The following is a 10,473-nucleotide window of genomic DNA, read 5'->3' as shown; positions in this document are numbered from 1 at the left end:
GGGGCACCTGGATGGCTTAGTTGGTTAAGAGCCTGCCTTCAGCTCAGGTCATGATCCCGGAGTCGTGGGATTGAGCCCCACATCAGGCTTCTTGCTCGGCAGAGAGCCAGCTTCTCCCTCTCCCTCTGCCCTGATCCCCCCCTCCCCCATGCTTGTGCTCTCATTCACTCTCTCTCTCTCTTAAATAAATAAAATCTTAAAAAAGAAAAAGAAAGAAAGAAAACAGTACCTTAAAGAAGCACTAACAAGCGGTTTTTCTTATTAGAAACATGCCAGTGATATGGTAGCATACAAGCAGATCTTAAGTCTAGTTTTCATTATAAACCACAGTGCTATTTTAAGATCACTTATTGATAAGTAATTACTGTAAGTAAACCTAAAGTCTTGGTTGCTTCTAGGGAACTAAAATTAATTCCTTAATCAGCAAAGCTAAATGACCAAATTCTAATGTGAAGAAAACCCAAAACACTTATTACACCTACAACTTAACCAATAGATTATAATGAAATAATTTATTATCAAACTGATTTATGAACCTAACTGTCTAGAAAGCAAAATACTGTGATAGCACCAAGTGTTTAAAATGCTTTTCAAAAGTGTTATGATTCACATTTCTCTGAATCCTCTAAATTCTCATACATGTTTAATTGTTCTGATTATAAAAATGATATAAGCTCACAGTAGAGAACTCAGAAAATATAAACAGGTTAAAGGAGAAAATAAAGACTACTCATTGTGATGCTTTCTTTCAAAATTTTTTTTCTATGCAGTTGTAACTTCTTTATATACTATTACTCTTCCTACCCCCTAGGCAAGAGACAATAGACTCACATTATGACAGTAACCTAAGTTCCCTCAGCAGATTCATGTTCCAGGAACATTTTCTTAATGTCTACATGTTATAGATATGTACTTCCATAAGACCAAATCTGCTATTTTGTAATTCTTGAAAGTGTCCCTTTTGATTCTATCTCCCTCCTTGCCTCCAAAATTCTACAAAGACAAAGAAAGCAGACTCAAGTAAAAATATATCCAACAACTGGAAATAGACCCAAATTTAACAAGGGAAGAAGTTGTTCTCAATAGTTTTAAGTCCCTAGTCTGATATTATCACAAGACAAATTCTGCTCTACATAGCCCAGGTCCTTTGGGGTCCATAACCTCTAATTTCTACCTCAAAAATCCAAAGTATGTTCTTTATAAAAATTTTGCCAGTTTTCTATGAAGAGTACAAGACCAGAAACAGAATGCAAGATCTTTGTTCCTGTCTCTGCTCTATTAAAGGACTTGAGTAACACTAAGTCTTAACTTGTATCATTTTCTCTATTTATCAATAATAGGTGTATTATTTGCCCTACCACTATTACTGGGCTGTTGCAAGGTTCCAAAATCCAACAGATCAGAGAAAATGCTTTTCAGAAAGTATTATTCAAATGTAAGATGGATATTTTTCCAAAACACACATCCCCTATAATATAGATTATAAAACAGTACTTCCCCAAATATGCAAAATGCCTTTTCCGATGGTGATACTAACTATACACACACACACACACATACACACACACACATGGTGAGACAACACCATTAAGAACTCCTTACACACAGGGTAGACAGGTAAAGCATGTTATAAATTCACAGACCCAACCACACTAGCAGAAAATGATGCCATATATTATTCATCTCCTGCTAGGACAGTCAATTTGCTCCTGATTACAGCATATTTGACTGTTGTATGTCTGTACTTCCCAAAGTTCTACAGCCAAGGCACAAAACCTTTAGTCATTTTTAACAATTTAATAAGCATCCATGTGGCCACCAACCAAAATCTAGGATCTCAACAATAACTTGTTTTTACCATATTGTACTCCCATCTCTCTGTAAGCAAACAGAATTTGAAATTATTAGCGAGTTCTAGTAGTCTGACCCCTCATCCATTCCCCTCACAAATCTGTGTATCAATATACAGTAAAGACAGGTCTCAACTTTAAGAAAAATTCTAATCCTAATTTCTGAGATCTTTAAATAGGATAACATCAGCACTCTAACAATCAGATCAATCTTATTTCCTTGATATCATTGTACCACTGGGCAGGATGCTCTCCAGTAGGTGAATTCAGTTACAGCTTTTAGCTTTGTACTCCAGGTGAAAAGTTTAGCTGAAAGTTTACTGGGTAGTATCCTTCAAATATAGGGTCATCCTGGAATAATGGATCAACTCTTCAGTGACCCTCTCCCATATGTGACCCAATTCTTCATGACCCTCTCTCTACAGATGAAGATAATGAAAAAATAGTTAATGCTATGCTAGAGTTTGAATGTTTCTGTCCCCTCTAAAATTCACATGTTGAAATCCTCACCCCCCAAAATGATATTAAGTAGGTCTTTGGGAGGTGCTTAGGTCTTAAGAGTAGAGCCTTCATGAATGAGATTAGTAACCTGTAAGAGACTCCAGAGGGATCCCTTGGAGTTCCACTATGTTAAGGTGCCAGCTATGAACCAGGAAGGGGGCCTTCACCAAAAGGCAACAATGCTGGTGCTTTGATCTTAGACTTTATAGCCTCCAGAACATAAGCAATAAACTTCTGTTACTTACAAGCTACTTAGGCTGTGGTATTTTGTTGTAGTAGCCCAAATGGACTAAGAAAGCCAACATGTAAAGTTTATAGAGACTCTAAAAACTCCCACACAAGGACTTTGCCCACTCCTAAACTATTAGCATTCAACTAAAAAGAGAGTCCTCTAAGATTATGTTCCAACAACAGTCAGTTCCTCTTATTACATTCCATAAGTGGGAGTCCATTACCCATTGATGATAGGAAATAAAGTCAGGCAGGACAGTGGCAATGTAGGTCTGATTATACCAAAACAAAATCACTTCACATTTATGCTAAAATTTTTAAGAAACCAGAGTGGTTTAGTAATTATTAGATTCTACGCTTTATTAAATGTGTCAAAGTAAGAGTTCTTGGGGATCCCTGGGTTGCTCAGAGGTTTAGCGCCTGCCTTCAGTCCAGGGTATGATCCTGAAGTCCTGGGATCGAGTCCCACATCAGGCTCCCTGCGTGGAACCTGCTTCTCCCTCTGCCTGTGTCTCTGCCCCTCTCTCTCTCTCTCTCTCTCTCTCTGGTCTCTCATGAATAAATAAATAAAATCTAAAAAAAAAAAAAAGAGTTCTTGAATACGGTCCTAATAAAATCATATTCTTATTTATCCTATATTTTACCTTGTCACAGTACAAAAGTCTGACATGTATAAGTCTCATTTGCTTTCTGTTTCAGTTGCTTTGTCTTAATTCTATAAAAAAGTAATAACCAGTTTGAAAGACATCACATTCTCAGGTTATCAGTTAGTATGTCATGTAGAATAGAAGCCGAAGCTACCTAACTACAAAGGTTACTTAAAATAAGTAGAATGCCATTGTTATAAATATAAATACAACATCTGGTTCCATATAACAAAGCTATTTCCATATCCCAACAGATGGCCCACAGTAATAATGCTTTGCTGATCTGGTTATAACAAATTCTATTAAATCCAAAATCCTGTATAGCAGATGCCTTTTCCAATTTCAGTGTAAGTCAATCTCTTTAACCAAAACACTGTGCTTTGGTTCTTGTTATTTGTGCACTAAAATCCAATTATGCCAATTAAGATGATCAAATTTTTTTGACAGTTGTTATAAAATGCCACTGCGATGTTTTCTGAGTTTTCAAGTGAAGGAGGGTAGAATACCTCTATCTAGGACTGAAACACTAACTGTTGAAAATGGAAAACGAAAATTCAGTTATAGAAAGGCTGAGGAGAGGTAAAAGTAAGCTTTAGCTGTCCCAAGCCAAGGTTTCTGAACAGCTGCAACGTGAAAAGCTAAGTGATTACCAAAGCCAATGGTGAAGAGCACTGAAAATAATGCAATTTCTGAGTTGAAAGGCTGTTAGGAAGGACAAACAAAAAAGGTGCCTGTAAGCATAAACAACATGTATCTCTGTACACTAGAATCAGGTTCGTAGTTTTAAAAAATGTGGACACAATGTCAGCTTTAATTTTGCTGTTTGCTTCCCCAACATACTCAATATCCAATCTTCATACTCTCATCATGCCCTTACTTGAAATATTACCCTCTATTAACTCATAACACAGTAAGCAGTACAATGTAGTGATTAACAGCCACTAAGTTCTGAAAATAGACTGCAGGCGTTCAAATCCTGCCTCTTTCCATCCCTGGCTATAGAATCTCAGACAAGCTACTTAATCTCTCTGTGCCTGTTTCTTCTCTGTGCCTATAAAATTAATAAAAATAAAACCTACCTTTTAGAGTTGTTATAAGGATTATATTAATAATAAACGTAAAGTACTCATAGTAAGTTTTGGACCCATACTAAGGCTTCAGAAAATGTTCTCTACTATTATTATCATCACATAAATACTCACTGGTGATCTGAAGAAAAGACAGGAATATGAAATGACTTCTCTAAATCACACAGCAAACAAGTGACAGAATCTGGTTTAAAAAAAAAATACACACACATACAGATTTCTTCATTTTAAGTCCTAAAGATTAATCATTAAAAATTACTGATTTACTAAGAAGATTTCCCAGCCCCTGTAATTATCCAGAAATTCACATAGGAATCCTTTAACTTAGACAATAGCACAGAGTAGCAGAAATGGCAATGAACATGGACTAAGAAGATCCCACAGCTCTATTACAGATTTAGATGTACAATCTTGAGCAAGTCACCTAAACTTTGAATCACTCATCTTAAAAAAATGCTTTGCCTACATCACAGGACTGTTGTGATATGAAATGAGATGATGTATGAGAAAATATATGTTAAGTGTTCAAGGGCCATGTCTTACTCATTTTTATATCCCCAATTCCTATTAGAATGCATAGCAGAGGTTACAATCTAAAAGAAAAGCCACTGGAGGAATAAGATTGACAAGTAAGGGCTAAGATGAAGAAAGGGAAAGGTTTTTACAAGAATAAGAAACCCAAATGTCCAACTAATGAAGGGATAAATAAAAGGTAGTATAGCCATACAATGGAGTATTATTCAGCAATAAAAAGGAATGAGATACTGATACAAACCTCAAGATGGATAACGCTTGAAACATTATGCTAAGTCAAAGAACCCAGATACCTTATGCTGTTATGATTCCATTTATATGCAATGTCCAGAACAGAATACAGACTTTCTCTTATGGGTTGATGAAATGACTAAAGATGACTGTGGTGATGGACGTACAACTTAATATACTAAATATACTAAAAACCATTGAACTGTATAATTTGGATGAGCAAACTATATACTATGTAAATTATACCTCAATAAAACTTAAAAAAAAAGAGTAAGAAAAGTTTGTGAGAACCATTCAAGTATAAAGTCACTGGTTTTAGAATACATTTGTTTCTCTTTTTAAGGAAAAAAAAAGTGAATTTTCTGATATTTGAGTAGCTCTGACATGTGGACAAGAAAGAGACTGGTGGAAGCATTAGGAAAAAAATCCTTAAAATTACAACACCGGGGCCCCCTGGGTGGTACATTAGCTTAAGAGTCTGACTCTTGGTTTCGGCTCAGGTTGTGATCTCAGGCTTGTAAGAAGAGCCCTGCGTCAGGCTCCACACACAGCACAAAGTCGGCTTTAGACTCTCCCTCTCTCTCCCCACCCCCTAAAATAAATAAATCTTTTTAAAAAAATTACCACACCAGACCATAATGTCTCTACAAATCCTTCTGTGGAAAACAAATCAAACACCTATTCTTTCCTTTCAAAATTCTAAGGTTAAAATTTACTTCCCAGGCCTACTTGAATAATAGTCTTCACCATGCTGATTGTTTTTGAACTTTCAGACTATCTCTGACACTTATCAACCATACTACTTCTCCTATCCTTGGCTTCCATATAGCACTGATGTACTTCCTGGTTCTCCTCAGAATGTTTACCTGTTAGTCTATAACGTCACCCAAAATTCCAAACCTCAAAGGCCTTTCACCATCATACTACTAACTTCCTATCACTCATCTACTCACCTGTTTTTTACTACCATCTACAGCCCTGGTCAGTGAACAATCAATATTTTTATCTCTATTAATCCTATAGTAATGTACCACAAATATTTCAATGTTACTCTAGTCATTCTTTATGGTCTTTTCTAAGGCTGGGAAGCAGTACTGAGGCTCAACTAAAATAATTTCTATCCTATTTCTATGTGACTTTGCAATGTGGAGTACATTTTTTTCTTCCAAATAGGTATCTGTTCTTCAGGGTGCTAGGGTGGCTCAGTTGGTAAAGCAGCTGCCATTGGCCCAGGTCATGATTCCAGAATCCTGGACTCCTCACTGGATGGGCAGCCTGCTTCTCTCTCTCCAATACTTGTGCTCTCCTACTCTCTCCCTCTCACAAATAAATAAATAAAAATCTTTAAAAAAAAAAAAAAAAAAGATGTTTTTCTAATTGTTTTGCTTAAACTAGTCTTCATTTCCAGAGTCAGACCAGCAAGGAGAAAAGACCATCAGGACTGGCAAGAAACTAGCCTGCTACTGAAAAACTGATTTTACCCCAATTAATGTTGCCCCACAGTGATACTTTCCTAATTTCCTATTATCAATCATCCTCCCAGGACTCTAGGCTTTTATCTTTTAATGTTTTATTTGCTATCTTCCCTTCGTCCACAATCATCACTAAGTTCAAATTAATTTTTACTCACACATACATCTTCTTACATATCCTATGTTTCTTTCTTAGGACAGTTTCATTTAACAATTAAGTGCAAAAGCTCAAAGATGAGACTGCCGGGGTTCAAATCCTGGCTCTGCAAGGATTTGGGACAGGTTACTTAACCTCTCTGTAACTCAATTTCTTCATAAGAATAGTAAGATCTCGGGGATGCCTGGGTGGCTAAGTGGTCTAGCACTGTGTGTGATCCTGGAGTCCCAGGATCAAGTCCCGTGTCAGGCTTCCCGCATGGAGCCTGCTTCTCCCTCTGCCTGTGTCTCTGCCTCTCTCTGTCTCTCATGAATAAATAAAATCTTAAAAAAAAAAAAAAAAATAGTAAGACCTTTAAGAAGATTCTGAGATAAATACATGTAATGAGCTTAGAACAATCCCTGGCATACAGGAAATAATAAATGTTAGGTATTATTTTATTTCCATAATAATCATTACCTTGTATCAGACCCTCATCTTATTCCCCAAATTCTCCAAGACCATTCTTGTCAGTCTCCTCACTCCAGAACACTCCGATAATACAAAACCTTCCTCAGGAACAATATGCACTAACTTACTTCTAGTCTAGAATCCAATATGGTACCCCAACAAACTAAACATTACATTCTTGATAGGTCCTCAACCAATACCCACTCACTAATCCTGAATTCATTTATGACTACTTACCAATCCAGACTCTTTGTGCAGGTCAACCCGCTTGCTGTATCTTTTATACACATTGTCACTTCTCTATCTCTGTAAATACTCCTTCACTCTCCTAGAATACATCTCCTCCCCTCTGAAAATTCCTATCTTTTGCAAATCTCACTTATACTTTTGAGGTTGGGCATTGTTATCCCAATCAGGCGTCTGATGTTGCTTGGTGGTTTATGAACACGTATGTTACGTGTTGTTTCCCCATAGAAGTTGAAGCATTTATAGATAGAGACATATTTTATTCCCGTGTCTCTTCACACAGACTACTTCACACACAGCACAGTATTTTTCAGGACACAAATGCTGACTTGCTAAAAAAAAATATGCTTCAGAATACATCAGAAAAACAGTCTCTATTTTCCACTGCCCCACCCATACTTAGCATAATGAAAGCAGATAGAATCTGTATTTAAATATTTTTATTTTGCATAGAATACACTAACAATTGTACCACATAAAAGGAAATATATATATACACTCAAAAAGAATGCACAACGCAAAAAAAAAAAAAAAAAAATCAAGAAAGAGAATGCCAGCCAACTTGGAATCTAAAAAGTGACTTCGTAATATTAAGGATTTTTTTTATTTGGCCCAAACTAATGAACCAAAGAGAGCCAAAATAAACATGTCCTGACCCCAGCCAACAAACACCTCATAAATACATGAAAAGTTCCCAGTATCACAAATATCGGTAACGAGATTCACCTCAACTCCGAGACACTAAAAGAAAACAAAAATCCTCAGGTGTCTCATAAAAACGAAAACCTTTAAGAATTCAATCCCACCTCATGAATATATGCCATCCAAACAGAAAAGTGAAGGGAGCTGCTGCTTTTGTATAAATATTTGCTCTGGTCTAGGAGGAATAAGGCTTCTCTCACTGCGAGTGCAGCCTGCGCCCTGTTAAGGGAGCAATCTGTGGTCACACAGGAGCGAGACACGGGAAGATGCAAGGAGCCCTCAACCTGGGACGCGGACATTAAAGGAAAACAAACTACCCCCAAAACGCGTTTCAAAACCAGTTTCAGAAAACAGAGGAGCGCAAAGATACTCAACAGAAAAAAAAAAAAAAAGAAAAAACAGGAAAAGTGATATAAAGGAGCTCCCACGACCTCTGGGACTCAGGGACACTACGGAGCGCCGCGTTCCAAGAGCCATACAGGTAAGCAGGTAAGTACTTCCACAACACGCACTCGTCTCGCTGGGAAGCAAAAAGGAAAATATAAAAAATAAAAATAAATGAATGAATGAATGAATGAATGAATGAATGAGGGTCTGGAAAAAACAAAACAGATGCCCACCGATCGCTCGGTCCCTGGCCAGCCCGACTCCGCTCATTCGGGAATCCGCTTAGAGACGGAGACGTAAACTGGCGCGACACAGGAGGAAAAAAGAAAAGAAAAAGAAAAACCTCTGCCAACCAGACACACAGAAAGTAGAACGGAGAAGTGCAAACTGCACACCTCGGTGCATCAGCAGCTAGAGCACACTCCGGTGGAGTCGCAGGCAACGGATGGGGCGGGGGGGGGGGGGGGGACGAAAACAGCTAAAAGCGCAGAAGGGAAGAGGTCTGGGAAAGTAAGCCCTGCCGCGTCCCCCGCGGCTTCCAGTTTCCGAGAGTACGACGCCGGCTTCTCCCGCCGCCCCCCAACCTAAGGTCGGCCGGGGCGACGCGCACTGACCCCACGACCAGCCTCGGAGGACGGAGCACGGCGCAGACCTCCCTCCTCGCCAGCTGCGAAAAATGGAGGGGGGAGGGGGGAGACACCCTACCACGTGGGCAGGATGCAACACACACGGGACAGCAACACGTCCGCATGGAGCGGCCGCTCGCCCCGGTGCCCGCGGAGGACGCGGCGTCGGGGTGCGCGGGCCGCACCCGCAGGGCACCCCCGGCGGCCGACCCCCCCGCCCCGCCCCGCCCCGCCCCGGGCCGGAGGGGAAGCAGCTGCCTCGTGCCGAGGTCGGGGGCCGGCGGGGCGGCGGGCAGGCCCCGGGGAGGGGCGGACGGCCGCTGTCCGCGCGCTCGGCGCCCCCGGGAAGCCCGTCCGGCGCCCCGGGGCCCCGCTGGGGGAGGGGCGGCAGGCGCGGAGCCGCCGCTTCCCGGCTGAGGGGCAGCAGCAGCTGAGGCCGAGCGCCGCGGGGGAGGGAGGGACGCAGCGCTCGCCGCCCGCCAGCCGCCGCCGCCCCGCCGCCCCGCCGCACGGCCGCGGCCGAGAGGGGAGCCCCTGCCTCCGTCCCGGGAGATGCCCCAGCCCCGCCTCCTCGCCCGCCGCCTCGGCCCCGCCGCCCGGGCGGCGGGCACTCACCTCAGGCTGCGCAGGCCGGGACGGCCCGGCCGAGCCCCCGGCCGCTGCGTGCGTCTCCGCCCCCCGGGAAAGGCCCCAACGGCGCCTGGTGCGAGCGGCCGAGGCCCCGAGCAGCGCCGAGAGCGGCTGCGGCGGCGGCGGCGGCGGCGGCGGCGACGGCGGCGGCGGCGGCGGGAGCAGCCAACATCCGGGGCCGCGCACCCGGAACTACTTCCCGGCCCGCTCCCCTCCCGCCCCGCCCCCCGCGACGTCGCTGCGTCAGCGCGTCACCGGCCCGGCGTCGGCGGCGTCCCCTCCCCTCCGCGGGATCGGCGCGCGCGGGATCCCTCCGCGGGGACAAGTAGTGCCCCGGGGCGCCGGGGGCTCGCGTCTGGCGGTTCCGAGCGCTTCCGGGGGTCCCTGCGCCTCCGAGCGGCGGCTGGGGACTGGGGGCGGCCCCGTAGTGGGGGACGGCAGGGACCCGCGGCTCCCGGACTCCTCGGGCCCCAGAGCCACGGCGCCCTGTGACCTTGTCCGCCCCCCCCCCGCCCCCTCACGGTGGCGACGAGCGCCTCCGCCTCCGCCTCCGCCTCCGCCTCCGCCTCCGCCGGGAAACCGGACCCCGTTTCCACCTTTGCACGGCGCGGGCAGCTGGCGCGGTCGAGCCCAGGCTTCTAGACCCGTCCACCGAGCCCATCCCCGGTCGAGCCTTAGCTTCCTGCTGAGAGCACAGCACCGAGGCCCTTCTGATGCGACA

General features: G+C 43.4%; 1 protein-coding gene across 4 annotated transcripts in view; it reads right to left on the bottom strand.

Moving 5' to 3' along the window:
• The window catches only part of FOXJ3 (forkhead box J3), a 141,841-nt gene that overhangs the window by 131,162 nt on the left and 206 nt on the right, over positions 1–10,473 (bottom strand). The window contains exon 1 of one of the 4 annotated variants that reach the window (XM_038557694.1): positions 10,349–10,466. The exons of 2 other annotated variants lie outside the window; for them this stretch is intronic. The gene's annotated coding sequence lies outside the window, so the exon portion shown is untranslated. Of the gene's footprint in view, positions 1–9,737; positions 9,854–10,348; positions 10,467–10,473 lie in introns of those variants that run through there. One more of the 4 variants, XM_038557692.1, reaches the window with a different exon arrangement.

Source organism: Canis lupus, chromosome 15 (genome assembly GCF_011100685.1).
Source record: "Canis lupus familiaris isolate Mischka breed German Shepherd chromosome 15, alternate assembly UU_Cfam_GSD_1.0, whole genome shotgun sequence".
NCBI lineage: Eukaryota > Metazoa > Chordata > Mammalia > Carnivora > Canidae > Canis > Canis lupus.
The sequence above is the reverse complement of the archived record's forward strand: the minus strand, read 5'-3'. Positions and strand labels throughout refer to the sequence as shown.